At 52.6% G+C, this 21,336-nt stretch overlaps 1 protein-coding gene across 3 annotated transcripts in view; it reads left to right on the plus strand.

Moving 5' to 3' along the window:
• The window catches only part of CUEDC1 (CUE domain containing 1), an 84,186-nt gene that overhangs the window by 39,451 nt on the left and 23,399 nt on the right, over positions 1-21,336 (plus strand). The window contains exon 1 of one of the 3 annotated variants that reach the window (XM_023244510.2): positions 14,824-14,878. The exons of the other annotated variants lie outside the window; for them this stretch is intronic. The gene's annotated coding sequence lies outside the window, so the exon portion shown is untranslated. Of the gene's footprint in view, positions 1-14,823; positions 14,879-21,336 lie in introns of those variants that run through there. 3 annotated transcript variants of the gene reach the window in all.

Genomic DNA, 21,336 nt, shown 5'->3' on the forward strand with positions numbered 1-21,336 from the left:
TGGCTTAGCCAGGGAAAAACGAAGCCTGCAAAAGGCAAGCAAACCTTCACCATGGCTACACATGGGTGTGACCAGAGCTGTGGTCACCTCTCAGGCCAAGGCTGTGTGTGGGTAGCCGTCTCTGGGGCTGCAGAGGTGGGCTGTTTGACTGCCTTTGGGAGGAGCCCTTTCTGCAGGCTTCTGTGGCAACGTATGCTATTGTAATTCTTGTTCTCCACAAAGAAAAGATATTTTCCTCTTGGGTATCCGACCTACAGTAGGTGCCCCCTAAGTATTTTTTGACTGACACTGAATGAATGGGTGCATCGTTAGGAGTCTGTGTGTGAATGAAACAGATTCAGTTCTCCTGGGACATTTAGAATACCTCCTGGATAATGTGGGGTCACTGAAGAAATGTTCCTCCCAGCCCCTGCCCTTAAGAGCTGATATGATGGAAGGAGGCAGTGAATGGCAAAAGTGACAGGTTGCCCATCCACATGGCCACTAAGTGCTCTCTCCCCTTTTCCAGACCACCAGAACACTTTCAGTGCTAGGGATGGTCTAGAGGAACAGAGATCGATATGGGCTGACGTTTCCAGGGACTGCCTCATGGAAAGGGGAACTGGCACTAGCTCTTGAAAGCTGGACAGGGCTTGTTTAGGAGACAGAGGAGAGGTGCAAATCAGTGTTCTAAAGTGTGGTCTCTGGGGGCGCCTGGGTGGATCAGTTGGTTGATTTCAGCTCAGGTCATGGTCTCGCGTGAGTTCGAGCCCCGTATTGGACTCTGCGCTGACAGTGGAGCCTCCTTGGGATTCTCGGTCTCCCTCTCTCTCTCCCTCTCCCCCCTCTCTCCCTCTCTCTCTGTCTCTCTCTCAAAAATAAAATAAAGTGTGGTCTCTGGACCAGTGGTGTCAGCATCACCTGGGAACTTGCTAGACATGCAAATTTTGGGGCCCCACCCCAGACCTAGGGAACAGGAGCTGTGGGTTAGAGCCCAGCAGCAGCGTGTGTTCAAGAGCCCTGCAGGTGACCCCAGTGCTCTCTGAGTGTGGCCACCGCTGATGCAGACAAAGGGAGGAGTCTGATCTTTCCAGGAGAGAGGAGCTGGGAAGTGACACGACATATCGGTATATCGTAGATGAGTCCTTCTGTTGGCAGCACAGAGAGAAGACAGGAGGGGGACGGGAGAGCACTAGGAGACATCAGAGAAGCAGGCATGGGATAAACTTGAGGTTTGCCCCACTTTAAGAGCATTCTTTTCAGGGCGCCTGGGTAGCTCAGTCGGTTAAGTGTCAGACTCTTGACTTCAGCTCAGGTCATGATCTCATGGTTGGTGATTTGGAGCCCTGCATTGGGCTCTGTGCTGACAGCATGGACCTTGCTTGGGATTCTCTGTCTCCCTCCCTCTCTCTGCCCCTCCCCTGCCTGCTGTCTGTTTCTCTCTAAATAAATAAATAAAGCACTCTTTTCTTTAAATGTTTAAAATGACTCGTGCCCTGTCACACTTATATGCTGATCATGGAAAAAATGTAAGAAGGAATGAAAGGTAGGGGCGGGACGCAGAAATCTACCATCGAAGACAACTATCGACAGACAGCGTGTTTCCTGCCACCCGTCCCCCTACGTGTGTTTCCTTGACAGGGCTGAAAGCATACCATATGTATCCATTTGCATCCTGCATTCTTACTTAACAAAATATTGTAAGCATTTCCTGATGTGCTTTCAGGCTGTCTCTTTTATTGTCATAAGAGCCCTGTAAATTGCCCAGAGGCATTGCTGGTAAGGAAGGAGTAACTGAGGCCCAGAGAGAAAAGGAAACTTGGTCCATGAACTTCAGACAGTTAGGGAAGTCCATAGTCACATGGTCTGGGCTCATCAATTCACAAATTATAAGGGGGAAAAAAAGGGGAGATGATGGGGGAAGCTGTAGATTAAAATAGGCTTAAAGGACAAACAATAGGCAAGACTAAAAGTACAGTGTCCAGGGATGTACATTTGAACAATAAAGAAGTGCACAGAAGTGATTACTGCAAAAGTCAGTGTGTGGCATGTGGAGGGGTTATGGAGTGGCTGGCCACGTCTCCTTTCTTTTTTATAAATTTGTTTTTAAGTTTATTTATTTACTGTGAGAGAGAGAGAGAGAGAGAACCCCAAGAAGGCTCCACACTGTCAGCGCAGAGCCCAACTTGGGGCTGGAACTCATGAACCACAAGATCATGTCCTGAGCGGAAGTCGGACGCTTAACTGACTGAGCCACCCAGGAGTCCTGCTGAGTCTCCTTTCTTGGCACGAATGTAACAAACTTACATTTGTTTAGAGCCGTTTTCTCTTATTTATTTATTTATTTATTTATTTATTTATTTATTTATTTAGGGAAAATGTTCAGGGGACGAAGGTGTTGCTCAAGGATCTATGTGGCAGAGCCAGGAGCAGAACCCAGGCTCAGAGGTTCCCCTCAGGTCTCCGTTCCCCATCGTTCCCACACTTTGTGCATTGTCTGCTCACCTGCCCCCCAGCCCCCAGCCTCCATCTGCCGCTTGCTGGAGAAACTACAGATTGATGGTTCGTGTTGGTTGACTTTCAGGGCTAGGCCAGAACACGCTTGGGGAGACCGGTGATGGCCCTTGACTGAAATGGGGAAACTCTGAAGGAGACTGGCCACGTTAAGAGTGAAGGTGTAGGGGCTCCTGGGTGGCTTAGTCAGTTAAGTGTCTGACTTCAGCTCAGGTCATGATCTCCCAGTCAATGAGTTTGAGCCCCGTGTCGGGCTCTGTGCTGACAGCTCAGACCCTGGAGCCTGCTTCGGATACTGTGTCTCCCTCTCATTTGCCCCTCCCCTGCTCACATTCTGTCTCTTTGTCTCTCTCAAAAATAAACATTAAAAAAAAAAAAAAAAAAAAAAAGTGAAGGTGTGTCTGACACCATCTCCCGTCATCCTGTGCGGTGTGTGCTGGGCCGGGGGGTGCCTTGACCAGTCCTGCTGTCTCCGGTTGGTTCAAAGACAGACACCCAAACACCCAATAATGCTTACTTCTCAGAATCCCTTTCCTTAGCCCGGTCCATCAGTTTCCTTAAAATACTGTTTTTTTCTTTAATAAGCACTTACCGTCCCCCCTCCCCCCATACACGTGGCCCCTCTGCCTCAGGTGTTCTTTTCTTCTCTTTCCTATTGTTTTGGACAAGCCCAAGGAGGCAGTGCCAGGGCCACCACGGGGCACACCTAGGAGAGGGGACTGAAGATGAGCCTTGATGATATGAAGCACACCCTTTCTCCCGGCAGACAAATAGGAGGGCCTTTTCCAAATCTGGGCTTCTGAGGCCAGGGCCTTGCGAGTTTTGAACCTGGGACTTGGGCTTCTAGCTGGACCTCTGCTTCTCTCTGCCCAGACTGGCAAGTTTCATAGAACCAGCTGAGGTTCTGTGAGGACCCCAGTGGGGAGGAGTCCCAGGGCTCACCCCAGCCCTGCCTGCTCAGGAGAAGCGGTCTCTGCACTTACCCACCCTTCCCGGAAGGATGTGGAATGGCTCCTCTGTCGGGGATCAGCTGCCCACAGTCCTTGGTCTCTCCCAGATAATTGTAACAAAGGGCTCCAGGGCTTTTCACACTGCTAAGGAGGAAGGCTCCCCTTTCGGTTCTAGAATAGCACTGATAGAACTTCCTGAAATGTTGGAAATGTTCTAAAATATGTACTGTTCAATACCATGGCCATTGGCCTCGGTGGCTGTCGAACACTTGCAATGTGGTCTATGAGGAACTGAATTTTATTTTATTTATTTATTTTTAATTAAAAAAAAATTAATGTTTATTTGTTTTTGAGAGAGAGACAGAGACAGAGCATGAACGGGGGAGGGTCAGAGAGAAAGGGAGACACAGAATCCGAAGCAGGCTCCAGGCTCTGAACTGTCAGCACAGAGTCCGATGAGGGGCTCGAACCCACAGACCTCGAGATCATGATCTGAGCTGGAGTCGGACATTTAACCAACCGAGCCACCAGGTGCCCTGAGGAACTGAATTTTAAGTTTTATTTCATTTTAATTAATTGTAATTTAAATGTACATGTCATATGGGACTAGTGGCTACCTTCTTGGACAGTTCTAGAAGGAATGGGTCTCTGAGAAGTCCACAGTGGCCAGGTCGAGATGTTTCAGAAGTGCCTGCCACCCTCTTTCCTACAAGCCCACGTACACACATTACACATTTCAGCAAGGCCCTGGATACAATGTCCTTTTATAACAAAGGCCACTGTTTGAATATTCTTATCTCGAATGAGGCGGAGCAGCCACGGACCACAAATGTGCCCCCACGCACGGCTTCCCTTTGTCCTTGCACAATTGAAGGCAAGCGGGGTAAGACCTCAGGAAACCGTGCACCTGAGAAGTCCCAATCCAGCAGACAAGCCTGCTGTTGCGCCCTGGCATAGGGTCTTGCCGTTCCCAGCTCCTCGCCTTCAGGAGGAATGAGTCCAGTACCAGTTGATGCCTGGTAGCTCGCCGACCCGAACGCTTGTGTGAATGAGGCCTGGTCACCGGGGTGACCCGCCCACACGGGCAGTTTTGATCTTACTTCCTTTTGAACAGCTTGGCCCTCAAGTAGAAAGGATTTTTCCTTTCTGTAAGAAGGTGGAGGCTGGGGGCAGTTTTGGGTTTCTCGGCTTTATATATGTGTGTGTGTATATATATGTGTGTGTATATATATATACACATATATCCATATATATATCCATATATATATATATATATATATATATAAGTTTATTTATTCTGAGAGAGAGAGAGAGTGAGCAGGGAGGGGCAGAGAGAGAGGGAGAGAGAGAGGATCCCAAGCAGGCTCCACACTGCCAGTGCAGAGCCTGATGGGGCGTTCAGACTCCCGAACTGTGGGATCGTGACCTGAGCTGAAACCAAGAGCCAGACACTTAACCGACTGAGCCACCCAGGCACCCCTATATGTACATATTTTTGAGCAGGATGGGTGGTGGCACGGATGTTTACCAGATGAGTCGGTTCTCTTACCCCCTGCCCCCTGCCTCCCATTTTCCCAGTGTCCAGCGCCCAGGAGCGCCCTGTAATGTTTGCTGAATGCATGAATGAGCGATTTCCCCCTGCCAGAGCACCCTGTAAGACAGACCTCTTCTTATCCTCCTCTGTCTTAGGCTCCTTCTGTCTTTTCTTCCTCTGCCCCTGCAGTACAGACAAGCCACCTCCCCTCCCTGCTCCCTTTCTGTCCCAGGCTCTCAGTCGCGTGCTTCATTTTCCAGCACGCTAACCTTTTCCAATAGCTGTTTCCCAGTGTGTCGTAACCCACCTATTCCGAATGTTCCGGAACGTATCCCTGCACTGCCGTCTCCCCGCGGCCCCATGGCATGTGTGACTCTGCAGGACCACGTGAGCAGTCCTCATCAACAGGGGTGTCATTGTCCCCTGGCCCACTCCATGCAGATGGGGACAGAGTCCCTCTGTGCCGGCAGGATTTCCTGTGCGCTGGTTGCCCTGTGTCCGAAAAGAGCCCGAGTGGCGCCCCCTTCTGTCTGGTGATTCCGCCACCTCCTCCTGCCTGGCTTCCTTAGGTCTTTACTTCGTGTTGTGGTAAAATCTGTATAACATAAACTTTACCATTTTAACCACTTCTAAGGGGCAGTTCGGTGGCATTAAGTACGTTCACGCTGGCATACGATCATCACCACCATCCACTTCCAGAACTTGGTCATCATCCCCAACAGAAACTGGGTGCCTCAAACCATAACTTCATTCCCCCATTCCCTCGGCCGCCGGTAACCTCTGTCCTAATTTCTGTCTCTCGGAATTTCTCTATTCTAGGTAGCTCGTAGAAGTAGGATCATACAGCATTTGTCCTTTTGTGTCTGGCTTTTTGCATGTTTTCAAGGTCCATCCGTGTTGTAGCTTATATTGCAATTTCCTTCCTTTTTATGGCAGAATAATGTTCCACTGTTCCATATGTATACACTATAATTTGTTTCTCCATCTGTGGATGGACTCTTGGGTCATTTCTACCTTTGGGATATTGTGAATAATGTTCTTAAGAACATGGGTGTGTACGAATATCTGTTTGAATCACCGCTTTCAGTTCTTCGGGGTGTATACCTTCGGAGTGGAATTTCTAGAACATATGTTAGTTTTGGGTTTAACTTTTGAAGGAACTACCAAAGTGTTTTCCAGCGCAGCAGCATTTTACATTCCCACCACCAGTGCACTTTATTACTATTATTTTTAATTCTTAATTTTAAACTACAGAGCTAATACGTGTTTGTTGAAAAACTTCGAAGGATGCAGGGAGGCGGGAAGTAAACAGCGGAAGATCCCCCCCTGGTGCAACCCCACCTCTACTATAACTGCAACTTAGTAGCTGGGGTGTCTGCACCTCCTGTGCAGGTCTAGATACGCAAGTACACACTCAAGACACCTGCGTGCAAACAGTGGGTGTGCACGTGGCCCAGTAACTTGGCTTTCTCGTGTCATTCCTTGTTGGCCCCTGAACGTCTCGGCTGCATGCTTTCCCGTGTTGGGGGTGTATCCTGTGTTATTTATTGGTTAGTGGGTATTGAGAGACAAGTGGGGGGCTTTCCTCTCTTTGCTCTAGCAAACTGCCCTGAGCTTACTGCTTTGCACACGTGGGCCACAATCTCACCAGATCACAGCCTATGTGGGAAAAATGTGAGCGGAGCTTGGTACTGGGGAGGCCACGCGGCCCAGAACCACCTTCCCCACCAGTGGCCGCTTTTCCCAAATTGCTCTCCTCTCCCAGGGCAGCTAAGCTAAGCTGAGCTGTGGGCCTCTTTGTGAAGGCGGGCCACCCACCTCAGCCAAGAGACAGCCTTGGCCGGGCACGCCCTCCCCTCTGGGAATTCCCAGAGTCAAGTAACTTAGAGCTGGATGGAGAGGTGAGCAGTGGGCTGGAGAGAGGGAGAGAGGGAAAGAGTCTGGGCTCTGGTGCGGAGGGGGGCAGGGCGGGGGTTTCTTTTAGGGGCACGGAGAAGGTGCTTGTGAGGCTGGCAAGGCATCCAGTGCTCTGACACACTAGGAAAGACCCAGTTTAGGCCTGGCAAGAGTCCACCTTTTAAGCCAAGGACCAGCCTGTCTTTCGCCAGCACCTTTTTCTGCAAAGCCCCAGGCAGCTGGTGGGAGAGTACAAAGCGGCCTGGAAAATCCATAAACTGCATAATCAGCCCCTGCATCTTGGCCGCTTGACTCTGTTTATTGCTTCCTGTCCCCGAAAGCCCTTTACAAACAGAGCGGCTTTGAGGGGGGTGAGCTGGACCTGGTGGGTGGCCTGCCCCTGCCAGCGGGGGCCCTAAACAAGCCCATTCCCTTGTACTGCGCCCCCCGGAGGATGAGAGCTAGGGGACTGTCTGAGGGTGTGAGAAGACACCCCCCAAAGGAGGGCGAGCCCCCAGAGAGCTGTTTATTTTGTAATTGACAAAGGACAAGGATCCCATTTCTACCAATTTCCTTGAAGGCCTGGAGGTGAAGCTTTAATGAGGTGCAGGAGGGGAGCAGGTGAAAACCTTAGCCTCTGACTGACCCCTGCTAGGTGGCGGTGGGGGGAGCAGGGGCCCATTCCCAGGGATCTAGGGACAGCCCTGGTTCCAAGGGCTTAGGCGACTTGCTCAAAACCTGTTCTATTCTTGTTGTATTACTTTTTTTGAAACAGGTTTTCCCCTGCTGACTGACTTCTTCCTTCCCTCCCTTTCCTCCCCCAACTTCATCCTCCCTCCCCCAGGATTAACTAATTCACTTTACATCCCTTCCCGCCACTGCCCGTGGCCAGGATGTGACTCTCTCAGGGGAGAGCTGCCGCCCTGAAAAAGTTGGTCTAGACGCTGCTGGGGTGCCTGTGAGGGCTGTTTGCTGTACTTCCCTTGCCTCTGGGTGACATGGTGACACCTGCTTGGTGGGAGGCGGGATGGTAGGCAGGCTTCCCAGAGCTGGGGCAGCCCCTCCCAGCCAGATGTGTTAGAGCCATCCCTCTGGAAGACCTGGGGCTCCCACCCCCCCCACCAGGGGGTGGTTGGAGGCCCGAGTTCCCACCCCCCTCTGCTGCCTTGTTATTTCCTTCCTTTACTTGGCTTCCCTGGATGGTTGACTACAACGCCCTGATTTAAAAAGCAGTGAAGGGGAGCCTGGGTGGCTCAGTCGGTTAAGCATCTGACCCTTGATCTCAGTTCGGGTCATGATCTCATGGTTTCATGAGATTGAGCCCTGCATCGGGCTCTGCGCTGACAGTGCGGAGGTTGCTTGGGATTCTCTCTCTCTCTCTCTCTCTCTCTCTCCCTCTCTCTCCCTCTCTCTCTTCCCCTGCCCCGCTCGCTCGCATGACACAGTCTCTCAAAATAAATAAATAAACATACAAAAAAAAAAAAGACTGTGGAGATGGCTTGGCCCGCCTCCTCTGTGTGGACCGGCCGTGGGTTTGCTTGTGCTTTTCCTCCAGGGGCTTGTCTATACAGACTTCCACGTGGGACCTGTGTGTGTCTGAGCCTGCTTTTTTCGTTGTGCAATTCCGAGCCAGCCCCACCCTTCCAGCTCCTTCCTGAAAGTGAAATGTTACAGTCCTTGCTCAAGAACAAAAGCCCCAAGTTCAGCCCTGAATGTTAATGATTTTCAAGTGTGGCCACTTCCTCCTGTGGGGCGTGCAGCGGATTGTTGAGGACAGCCCAGACCCTGACCGGGAGGTCGCGCAGCGGGTGGGAGAGGGAGCCTGGCGCTGTCCCCTCCGGGCCTGGGGCTGCCGTAGCAGAGGAGGCATGTGGTGGGACTGGCTCAGCTCTCAGCTCGGCTGCACCCACTTCGTTTCTATTTCCCTGCTCTGGGGCCTACTCCACACAGGGCTTCTGCTCCTGCTCCGGGATACCTGGAGGGGGGTAGGGAACCGTTGCCAGGCTGACCGGAGCCTCAGTTTCCCTGTTTGCCCCATGCAGAGGTCAGAGGTCCTCTGATGGTGCAATACAGTGAGAGTGCGCTAAGTGGTTGGGAGTGTGGGCTTTGGGGAAGAATCCTGACTCACCACTTCCTGGCTATGAGACCTCAGGCGAGTTAATTCCTCTGTACCTCAGTTTCCTCATCTACAAAATGATCTACTTCCTGCCTTGGAGGATTGTTTCGAGGATTCTGTGTAGGTGAAGTGCCTCACACAGTGGCAGGGTGAGGCCCTACTGGAGCGTCCATGCCCAGCCTAGAGCCCGGCTGAATGGAAAGGGCTGTGGACTCTTTCTCCAGCATTATAAACTGTGAAGTGCAGAGCACATGTAAAGCACGGTCATTTGGGGCAGTCAGCACGCTCAGCGTGAGAGAATGATCTATTTTGGTACCTTTAAATGAGTAGAATCAGCAGACCCTAGCAGTGATTCCCAGATGTTTCCCACTGTAGAAGTTGGGTTTTCATTCTTGCCTTTTTTTTTTTAATTTGAGAGAGAGAGAGAGAGAGAGAAAGCACAAGGAGGGGAGAGGGGCAGAGGGACAGAGAGAGAAGATCCCAAGCAGGCTCCACGCTGTCAGCACAGAGCCCAATGTGGGGCGCGAACCCATGACCCTGAGATCATGACCTGAGCTGAAATCAAGCGTCGGGCACGCAACCGACTGAGCCACCCAGGTGCGCCTCATTCTTGCCTTTCTTGTTTGTCCTTCCCCTTGGTTAATTTTGTGAGAACACATACAGGTTCACCATATGCAAAGGTGGCACAAAGCTGAATTCACCCTGTGTCTGTGGGCTGTGGGCCTGATAATCCCCACAACTCCACTGTTAAAGATGCATAGACCTTGAAGGACGAATCAATCATATGTTTGCTGCTAGTAAGCAGTGCTTGAGCACTAGCTGGATACACTGTATTTTAACTGGTGATTATCAAGGAACTCCGGGGACTGATGAATGCCCAGCTGCTTTTCAAAGGTCCCAGCAATCGTTGGGTGCTTCCCAGGCTGTTGCCTCACACCCCTTAGGTCTGGATACCTTGCGGCCCACTTCCCATGGCTGGGGCCGTTCTGGCCATACCCTCTGTCTGACCCAGCCACCATTCTGTGGTGGGAGGAAGGCGTGCAGGGTCCGCACATCCCAGGCCGGGTGCTTCCTTTGAGAAACAGAGCGGGTGCGAGTTTGGGCTTGTGGGGTGACTTGGCAGGGCCTTTGTTTGCTGACTGTTGACTAAGCCCAGGTGTGCAGACCCAGTGTTTACAGAGTCCTGGTTGGCTCAGGCTGGAATGAAGAAAGTCGATACTCAGGGGAGGGGGAAGTGTTATGGATAATCCAAAAGCCATTTGTTTAGGGCCTGGAGCCAGAGATAAGGTATTTTTGCAGATCTCCCTAAATCAATCAGACTGGAACTCTTTTTAATGTGTGCCTACAGTATACGTTGGAGGCTACGGGGAATGAACAGTCCATAATATTCAGTTCATACACCTGTGGACCATCTGGGGACTTAGGGCGGACACAGAGGATGTCAGAGGAGAGAGAGGTCTGGAGATCATTTAATCCTCCCTGCCCATTTTTCTGGGAAAATGGAGGGAAGCTGGAGGCCCAGGAGGTAAAATGACTTGCCTAAGGTCACACTGCTGGTTATTGATGGAGCTAAAACTAGAATCAAAGGTTTCATACTGCATCAGGAGGTAGTGGTCCTCGCGCTTTACTGGGCACCAGAATCATCGGGAGAGCTTGTTAAAATGCAGATTCCAAGACCATGCCCCCAGAGATTCTGATTTTAGTAGTGGGAAATTCCCCACCCTGATTTTAGGGGAATATGGGTTCTTAGCAAACACCTTGGGGGAGTCTGATGCAGTCTCACCACCCTCTGGGGACACACTTTTTTTTTTAATGTTTATTTTTGAGAGAGAGAGAGAGAGAGAGCACGAGCAGAGTGGGGGAGGGCAGAGAGAGAGGGAGACACAGAATCTGAAGCAGGCTCCAGGCTCTGAGCGGTCAGCACAGAGCCTGACGTAGGGCTCGAACCCACGAACTGTGAGATCATGACCCAAGCCAAAGTCAGATGCTTAACCGACTGAGCCACCCAGGTGCCCCAGGGATATGCTGCTTTAATGCAAGGAGTAATTGCTTCTGAGACTGATAGGGAGGCACGATTATGCTTCCCAAAGAGTGGGTGGTAAGCAGTAGGGCAAACAGGCAGAGATGCAAACAGCTCAGGAGATGAGAGCATGGGGGTTACTCTCCCAGGCTTTAAAACTCTCGCAGGTAACTAGGGTGTCAGGAGACTTGGCGGGCACACTGGCCTTTGCCATGTAAGGCCATGCAGGTTGGAGGTGGCACAGCCCTGGACAACCTCTAGGTCACACATGACTCCGGAAAGTGGCTCTGATAATGGTAGAGGGCGATGATTTACAGTTCTGGATGATCGTGAGGATTAACTGACCCCATGCCCGGGCAACATTGCCCGCACTCAGTAAATGGCAGGTTCTCTGACGATGCATAACTGCTGGGGGTGGGGGCAAGGGTGGGTTTCTGCTTAGTGTCATTATGGAATGGACTTCTGCTGAGGATTTCGTATGAGGAAAGGGGTCTGGTTCTGTATCTAAGAAAGGGTGCCAGTCCTTCCAGCCCTAGGGTACTGGGATCCAGCCACCTCCTTCTGCAGAGACACCATCATGGTTTGTAACTAGTACAGTGGTGCCTTTCTCTGGCCCCAGTTCACCCCTACCCCACCCCTGTCCTTGCATCCCTGGGAGATTTCAGTGATGGGAAAGGTTGACTGAATAGGGACTGTTTCTGTCTCTAGTGGTGGAGACTGAGACCCCTACAGGCAAAGAAGGCTGGTTATGGGACACCCAAGAGTTCCTGCCCCCTTGCTCTGACTTTCAGATCTGAGGGCCAGGGCTCCCAGCCCCAGCTGGCCTGAGGCCCTTCCCTGCACTCCATCCCAGGAGCTGGTCCTACAAGCAAGTGGGAAGGCAGTGCCTTGGCCAGGGTGCATCGCTTCCTGGTTCTGGCCAGTTCTGCTGCAGGTCAGGTCGGCCTGACCTCACCTTTGCTGCACCAGATGCTGTAAAAAAAAAAATTCTGGGCACAGATGGGGACGAGAGAAAGGGCCTGGGGGCTCCCGTGGTCCTGCCGTCAGCCTAGTGAAGGGAGCGGCTCGCGTGGTGGGCTGCAAGACGGATGGAGGGTGGTGTTAGTGCAGTTAGTGTGTGGGGAGGAGAGTGTGGCTGTAATTTTAAAAACACAGCTTCAGAGTAAGGTGAAGGGAGGAACGGATTGAGTACCTAGGCTGGCTGGGAGTGTTCGGGAAAGATCTAATGAGGGTTGTCTGTGTCCCGTGGCTGTATGAGTGAATGGGTTTGGGTGAGCCGGTGTTCGTAGCACACGCAGACGTATGGGCTGTTTTGTAATTACTAGCGTGTGCACCACCGGGGGAGAGGGCACTGGCCCAGGAGTCTGGGTTCAGATCGCAGGCTTTGTGACCTTTGGCAACGGGCACCATCTGGAAGTGACAACATTGAGATTTCTTTCTGCCTTCCCAACCTGGCCTCTCTAGAGGGCATGTGTGGGCACATGGCTGTCTGGAGGCGAGGCCGTGTGGGCGAGTGAAGGCCTCAGGTGGGGAGGGGATGCCCGACAGCTGGCTACTGGGTGCCCCAGGCTGTGGAAGGGGAGCTCTGCTCTGCACAGATGAAGAAGGGGCCAAGGCGAGGAGAGGGGAGCAGCCTGCGGTCGGGAAAGTAGCTGGCCTGCTAAGTGGCTCTAAACAATCCCATCTGCTGTCTGGGCTGGCCCTTCTTGCTGGGGTGGAATTTCTGATGATGTCTTGGCTGCCGGAGGGGGAGGGCCACGGCCCTCCCAGCCACAGCTGCTGCCTGTTCTTTTGAAGCTCAGGGCCAACCACCCCCTCCCCAAGCCTCTGCTCCCCGGCCCTGAGCCTGCATTCCTCAGCTGCCAGAGGCGGCACTTCTGAGAAGGCCACTCAGCCTGTATGCCTGTGCTCCTGCTGCCCCGGGTAGGGAGCCCCTACCGGAGAGCCGGGCCCCCAGGAGGAGTGGGAGGGCCAGGGCGACCCAGGCCCTGGTATATTCCAGTCACTTCTCCCCCTAGGAAACACAGCAGAGTACAGACGGGCCTGGGGCTGTTGGCCCAGCTCCCCACTCCACTCAGGGGCCACAGAGCCCCTCAGCCCGAGGTCCTGAAGGCCCCTGAGGGGAAGCCTTTGTGCCGTACGCTGTCCCTTCGGGGCTGGATTCAAGATCCTAACTCCGGGCTTGACTCCTGGGCCAGGCTCTAGACTCAGCCCCTGAGAACTGTGTGGCCTTAGAGCCTTACTAACAGCCGCCCCGGGCTGAGAGCATCTGTGTGGAGCCTGTGTGTGCCCATGGCATGAATCCCCCTCAGAGGGGAACCCATCCTCAGAGGAACAGGCGTCCTGTTCTACAGGTGAGGAAACTCACTCAGAAGTCCACTCACCCAAGCAGTGGTGATCAGAATGTAAGCTGAGGTTGGCTTGGAGCTAAATCTCCCCTTTTAACCTCCGTGCTCTACAGTCTTTTACCCCCGACTCCGCGCCATTCAAAAACCAGCTTGTGGGGACGCCTGGGTGGCTCAGTCAGTTAAATGTCCGACTCTTGATTTTGGCTCAGGTCACGGTCTCACAGTTCGTGAGATCGAGCCCTGTGTCGGGCTCAGCACCCGACATTCTCTCTCAAAATAAATAAATAAACTTAAAAAAAAATCTAAGTTAATTTAAAAAAAAAAGAAGAAAGAAAGAAAGAAACAGCAACCTACGGTTTCCCCTCTGCAAGGAGCCTCCTGGCCAGACCCGACCCTGCTCTGCCCCAGCGGATCCCCCACGCCGTGGTCTAACCTCTGAAATAGCTGTGGCCTGGGCCTCCACCTTGCTCCTGGGCCTTCATTCTGCCCTGTGAGGCCACCAGGAGGCACGCGGGTCCCTGAGCACGAAGGGGCGCAGTGGGAGGAGTGGCGCCCCGTTCCCACTGAGGCACGACTACAGGAGACCTGCTGAAATAGTAGAGGCCGGAAGGATGGAGCTGGATTCTAAGGATTACAAAAGTTCTAGAGTCCTGGAAGCTCTGGGGTTTACTTTCTTCATACGCTTTTCTTCTGTCACCATTCAGTTTTTGTTTTGCTTTGTTTTAATTTGTTTTTTTAACGTTTATTCATTTTTGAGAGACAGAGAGACAGACAGAGCATGAGCAGGGGAGGGGCAGAGAGAGGGGGAGACACAGAATCCGAAGCAGGCTCCAGGCTCCGAGCTGACAGCACAGAGCCCGACGCGGGGCCTGAACTCATGGACCGTGAGATCATGACCCGAGCCTAAGACGGACACCCAGCCGGCTGAGCCACCCAGGTGCCCCTGTTTTGTTTTGATTAGAGAGACAGTATAAGGTGGAGGTTAAGAAGAGCATGGACTCTAGGGCCAGACAGTTTGGACTCGGATTTTGGCTCCATCACTGACTGTGTGACCCCACGTAAGTTATTCGAACTCTCTGGGCCTTAGTTTCCTTATCTGTAAAGTGGGTATAATAATTGCTTTACTTTGAGGCTCGGATGAGATAATGCATGCCAAGTGCTTAGAAAGTAGATGGCACACAGTTAACATTCAGACATTTGCTATAATTATTATTAAAAAGTAATTCACGTCCATTGTAAATAATATACATATGCAAAAGGAAAATTTAAAAACATCACTGTAATGCTGTCACTTTGCTATTCTTTATAGGTTATTATTTTATTTTTATGTTTTTATTTTTTAGAGAGAGAGAAAGACAAGCAGGGGAGAAAGAGAGAGAGAGAGAGAGAGAGAGAGAGAGAGAATCCCAAGCAGGCTCCACACTCTGCATGGAGCCCAACGCGGGGCTCGATCCCACAACCTTGTGATCACGACCTGAGCTGAAATCAAGAGTCAGACGCTCAACCGACTGAGCCACCCAGGTGCCTGTGCTTATTTTACTTTTAAATTAATGAATGTGAATCAAAACTTAAAAGATATACAAAGATCTACAGAGACAAGTTTTCCTGGTCTGTCTCTTCTGACCTAATCCTTCCCAGTGGAAACCTATGGAATCAGTTTCTTACGAATCCTTTCCGAGTGTCTTCTCCATACACACTGACATACACGTGCCATAACGCACTATAGTATGTCCTGTACGCACTGTGTTCGGCCTTGTATTGCTCCCCTGAGCGATGGGTCTTGAGCATAGAGACATAAAGAGATGCCTCATTTTTGTTTACTCTTGTATAGTATTCCATTATACATATTATATGAATTCCATAGAAGTGGGGTTCATGGATCAGTGGATGGGTGCACAGTGTATGTTAGTGGGGGGAGGGAATGGGGGCAGGAGTTGGCATTCTGTTCCCAGGACCCTCCTCTGCCCACCCTGAGCACCCCTCCCTAATCTTGGTTCCTTGACCTGGATTCCCTGGGCATGCTCAGATACTAAATTGTCTGGCATCATTGACTGACTACCTGTCCCCAGGGGCCCAGAGACATCTGTGACTGTCTAGACTTGAGAGCTCAGCCCCAGACCACACAGGCCCTGCCTACGGAGGGGCCTTCAGCCTGACCGCCTGAAGGAGAGGCCCAGGGAGGGGCCGCTGGCCCGTCTCTCCCAAGGCGCTGGATCTGGGCCAGCATGAGCTCATGTCTGGAGCCAGCTCAGCTTTACTACCTTGCACCTGAGCTGACAGTGGCTCCCTTCTCCCAGTTTGGGCCACGGACTCGGTCCCAGGTACACATACATTGGTGCCAGCCCTGAGGGGCGGGCCTACGGCCCCTGGGTAGGGCAGTGGGGAGTAGCACCCGCCCTGTCCACTGAGGTTTGATCTCCTCCCAGTCTCCTGGGCTGAGTGTCTTGGCTAAGCTGGTACAGTTTGTTGATGGGGAGAGGGATTGTTGTAGAAATCGGTTTTAAGCAGCTCAGGTAGAAGTGGAAAACAGTTGGTCGCCCGGCCAACACCCTTGGTGGGGTGCGGAAAAGGTTTTTGTAAGGAAACTGCCACGGTTCTGTCTGTCCTTCAGGATGAGGCTTTGCCTGCAAACTTCCCCTTCCTCTTCTCTTGCTCCCCCAACACAGGCACCAGTCACCCCCAGCCTCTTGAAGGGCAACTCTGCCTGGTTAGGACTCAATTCAGTCCGCTGAGTTCTTGCCATGTGCCCAGCTCTAGCAATACAGAGGAGTGGTTGAGCTGGATGGATTTACAGTACTGGCTCCGGAGTCAGACCTCCTGGGCTGAAATGTCAGCTTGGCTGTGTGACCTTAACAAGTTACTCGACTCTTCTGTGCTTCATTTTTCTATCTGTAAAGTAGAAATCGCAGTGACATAGGCACCTTGCAAGGCGCAAAGAGCGGGTGAAAAGAGCTAACATGCATAAGGCACAGGGAGTATGGCTGACTTGTAAAGAAGCAGACAACATATGTACCATTATCCTACCAAGATGCGCCACACAAGTGACATGTCCCTCGTGCCTGAGGAGCTTCGTCTTGGGCCTTTTCAGCTGGAATGCAGAAGTGGTTTCCTGGTGGTGCCGTTCACACAGCCAAGCCCTGTATTTGGGCCTCAGGAACAGAGATGAACGATGGTGTCCTTAGGACTGAGGCTCCAAGGCAGATGCTTCCATAGGGGAGGGACCTTTTTAACTTCGTTGGAAACCTCTTGCCCTAGTCCTTACTGTGTATAGTTCCTGTTGGCCACAGACCTGGCCATGGGAGTTGAGGCAAGAGAGGGAAAAATTAGGAAAGAAAATGTCATTCTTCTCCTTTTTTTTCTTCTACAGACTTTTAAAAGATTTTTTTCTGGGGAAAGGGGATTTTTTTTTTTTTTTTTTTTTCTGCCCCAGCCTTAGACTGGACTAAATGATTGGGCATGGCCCAGAGAAGGTAAGTGGGCAACCCAAGGTCACACAGCAGGGCATGGCAGAGCTGAGTCTGTCTCTCCTTCTTTTTCTCCTGCTGCTCTCAGGTCTAGTTCCCCCGCCCAGCATGGCTATGCCTGAGGGTCCTCTCTGCTCCTAGTACCACCCAGAGGTGGGCACAGGTGTGGCCGCCCAGCAGCTCAGTCCCTCAGAATGAGACTGGCTTTGTCACAGCCCCAGCAGCTGTGGCCGTTTGAGTTTCCATTAAGCCTTTTCCGCGCCTTGGGCAGGAGCAGGAGGCTCGGCATTTAAAGGTCACCCGGCTTTTGAAGCTGCAGCGACATTAATAGCTTGGGAAGAAAACAAGCCTGTGCAGGGGCAGGAGGACAAGGCGCCTCTGTCAGGACCGCCCCTCCTCCTCCCGCTGGGCGCGCACACGCATCCACACAGGCTTATACGCTTGTGCACCCACACGCAGCCCCCGAGAGTCTCTCTCTGTCTCTTGTGCCCCCACCTTCCTTCCTCCCCCCGCTTCTGCGGCCTCTCCGGCTCAGGAGCCAAGATGCTTAGCAGACTAGCCTGCGCCCTGCCCCCATGGCGTCTGAGGTGACAGTTGGACAAGGACGCAGCTGCCCTGAGTCCAGCAGCCTCTCCATTAGCGCTGCCATTACCCGCCTGAGGTTTCCCCGGGACTTAACCATGGTTACACAAGCGTCCCAGGGGTCATATGACCTCATTCTGGCCCCGCTGGCTTTTGCAGCCTGGATTCCCGATAAGACGAAGTAAGCCCGGGCCTCGGATTCTCATATGGGAATGAAAGGGCTGGCAAGCAGGGCCTATCTTGCTTGCCAATTCTAATCACCTGGTAGGGGCTCCGTGGGCTCCAGAGGACAAGAATACCTGGATAGATTAGTGATGTCTGCCAAGGACATAGGCTGGAAATCGGTGGCCTGTGTGCCCTGCATTTCCCACTTGGAGAATAAGTCATTTTGAAACGTCCAGTCTTGGATTCTGAGACCCTTGGGCTGGTTGGGTTCCTCTCCTTTTGAGTCGGAGGTGGGGGTGGGACAGATTCTTGGGTTCTAGGAGAGAGGCTGCTCCGTTTGCCTTTTCCCTGGGAGCCCCGGGGCCTGAGCCCTAGAACTCCACCTAGTGGCCTGGCATGGCAGTGCCACGGGGCTGGGCCTCTGAGTCCCCTCTGCGGGGCGGGATCACAGCAATTACAGATGGGTCACAAGACCTGGTCTGTCCCTTGTCCCTCAGGGATTTTCAGAGGAGGGAGCCAGGGGTGTGCAGAGACAGAGCTGGCCTCAGGCAGTCCCTCCTCCTTCTAGAAGAGAAAGGGTCGGGCAATTGGGACCTCTGGCCTCCCAGCCCCACATCTCTTCCTAGGGCCTCCTGTTCTATCCCTGCTTTCAGGGTTGGGTTCTCCCGGGGGGCAGTAGAATGTCAAGTCAGATCTTGGAGGGGGTTGACCTCCTGTTCCCTGGAACTGACGCTGGCTTGGAAAGGGGACCGTCCTGCCATTAGCCTTGTGTGCCTTTTAAGGGATGAGGCCCTCAGGCCAGGCAGCAGAAGGCTCACGGGACTTCAACCATGTCACTGATTGCCTTGGCCTCAGCTGTTTCGTCTGTGAAATGGGACAATAATGCAAGCCCCTATAGAAATTATAGCTTTTTTGTGTGAGGACTAAATGAGAACATAGAGGAGAAAGGGCTTGGGAAACTAAAAAGTCCTCCCGCTAACCCCCATCTTGCTATGAGCCAGAGGGAGGAGGGGAAGGGAAGACAACCCACAGTTAATTGTGCTCCTGCGTCTTTCCTTCCCTTCTTTATCCACCTAACAAACCTCTGTTGTTAGTGCCAGGCACTATTTTAGGCACTTTACTCAACACAGTGAATAAAACGGAGACCTCGCCCTCACGGACCTTGAATTTGAGTGGCAGAGGTGGTCAGTGACAAGTAGAGAAATAATCTCTCAGGTGGCCTGTTCCATGAGGAAACGAAAGTAGGGCAAAAGGGGAGGGAACGTGGCAGAGGGGGGTGGTGATGCCTCTCTGGTAAGGTTGTGCTTGAGTAGGGGCCAGAGGGAGGGGAGGGAGGGCGCACATCGATATTTGGGCAAAGAACATGGCAGGTAGTAGAAAGAGTAAGTTCAGCATGGGAGTGCGTGTGGCTTGCAGGTTGACGAGCCAGGATCCAGGATGCCCAGAGCGAGTGAGGGGAGGGGACAGAGTGAGGTTTGACAGTGAAGGCAGGTGGCACAGGCAGGACAGTGTGGGGCCTGGTGGACCACGGTAAGGCTCTAGGTTGTGTTCTGAGGACATGAGGAGCCATTGTGGGGGGTGGAGCAGAGGAATGACATGACCACCGTGGTGAGTCGTCTGCAGAAAGGCAATGGGGGACACAGAGGCAGGCAGGGGTGGTAGCAGTGGAGGTGGTGGGGCGTGGCCAGATGCCGGGTTTTGAAGCTAGGGAAGATTGGATTTGCTGGGACTGGGTGTGGGGTGTAAGAATTCGAGCACTCAAGGAGACGCTCAAGCTTTTGGCCTGAGCCCTGTGGAGTTGCGGTTGACAGAGACGGGGAAGGTGGGGGGAGCAGGCTGGGCTTGGAAGGAACCAGGGAGTCGAACTCAGATGACCCATTCTGTCGGAGCTGCTATTGGACATCCAAGTGGAGGCAGCAGGTCAGATGTGCAAGTGTAGAGTTGAAGGGCATATTCCCAGGAGGCCTCAGGGCAAGAGAAATTTGGGAGCCGGTATTCAGCATGTAGATGGTATGTATTTAAAGTCATGGGACTGGATTACATTGTTCAAGCCACAAGTGTAGCCAAGGCAAAGGGCCAAGACCTGTGCCTGAGGCCACACCAACCTGTCTTCTTGGGTGCTTCCTGGCTCCAGGCACCCGTGTAAGTTCCATCAGAGCACCCCCTCCAGGGAGTATTCTACCAATTTTTACAAATGAGGAAGCTGAGGTTCAGAGAAGTGAAATGATTTCTCCAAGTCACACAGCCTTACTAGACCCAGTGCGAATGGAAGCCCAGGACTCTGGCTCCTAGGCGCTCAAGTCTCCCAGGTGGACCCTACCTGGTGCTGCGGGAGACGGGCTGGGATGACCTTGGGCAAGGTCAGGCGGCGAGCTTGCCGGCAGCCTGCCCACCTCCCTGCGCCAGGCCAGGAGTGACTCAGGCCTTGGCTGTCTCCTCACGCTTGGAGTGAGGATTGGCAGGCTGCTGCCCCCCTCCCCCCAGTCCCAGATTCCTTTATGGGGAAGTGGAAGGCCTGGCTCCCTGGGACCTGGGGGAGGACAGGTGTGGGATTTCTGCTTCCCAGTGCCTAGGTCACACGCAGCCCAGAGCTCAGGAGAGCCTTAGAGTTGGCCTCCAAGACCAAGACCTCCAACAGGCTCAACGGGTTTCATTCACTTCCTTTTTCAGAAGTGGGTCAGGGGTTATCTCCCTCTGTGGCCCTGCCAGGGCCCCGTAGCTGGGGTTCAGAGAGGTCAAGTGGTTTCCCCAAGGTCACAGAGCCAGCTCTGGGGCTGAGCCAACAGACACCCTTTCCCCTTCCCTCCCCCAGTGCTGTCTAGGTCACATTTCCTCTGCTGGAACGTCAGCCAGGCCGGGCCCAGTCTCCTGAGCCTGGGCCACACACGGTTGCATTTCTGAGCCTCCTTGGCTCCTAGCCCTTCAAGCCTGACTTGGCATTTTGGGCTCTCAGGAGGTGGGTTCCTAAATCTGGCCTCTCTACGTACTGGCTGCGTGACTTTGTGCAAGTTACCTAACTTCTCTGAACTGGTTTCCACAGCTACGAAATGGAGACAAGAGTGTCTATCTCTGGAGTTGTAATAAAGATTAAATGTGAAAGTGTCTGGCACAGGGCTGTAAACCTAAGTCACCTGCCTTAATTCTTTCATGTGGTTTTTAAAAAAAATTTTAAAAAGTTTGATTTTGAGAGAGAGAGTGAGTTGGGGAGGGGCAGAGAGAGAGAGAGAGAGAGAGAGAGAGAGAGGAAGAGAGAGAATCCTAAGCAGGCTCCAGCCGTCAGTGCAGAGCCCAATGCAGGACTCAATCCCGCCGACTGTGAGATCGTGACCCGAGCCAAATGGAGTGGGACGCTCAAACGACTGAGCCACCCGGGTGCCCTCTTCCATGTGTTTTAAATTGCTTTTCATTTGAGCTGTGCTCGTTGCAAAAGGCAGCCTGGCACGGATGACCCTGACCCCTAGGACAGTCCTTCTCCCTGCTCCCAGTGGTGCTAGCCCACCTCAGTGCCCATCTGTTGCACTTTGCACTTGAGCTTAGCAAGGGATGGTCCTGTCAGAAGGGGGGAGGGGCATGCACGGCCCCACCTGGTGCCGATTATAGGCAACTTGGCTTTTGGATCTGTGCATTCCGGCAGAGTCCTGTGGAAATGGTGTTTCTGAACAACGACCTCTGTTCCCTCACACTTCCCATTAGCGTTTCTGAGCCACTTTCTCCTCACAGAATGACCTTTGACGGAAGAGTCTAGGCTTTGCCACTGCCGGCCATATG

Source organism: Felis catus, chromosome E1, assembly GCF_018350175.1.
Source record: "Felis catus isolate Fca126 chromosome E1, F.catus_Fca126_mat1.0, whole genome shotgun sequence".
Taxonomy (NCBI): domain Eukaryota; kingdom Metazoa; phylum Chordata; class Mammalia; order Carnivora; family Felidae; genus Felis; species Felis catus.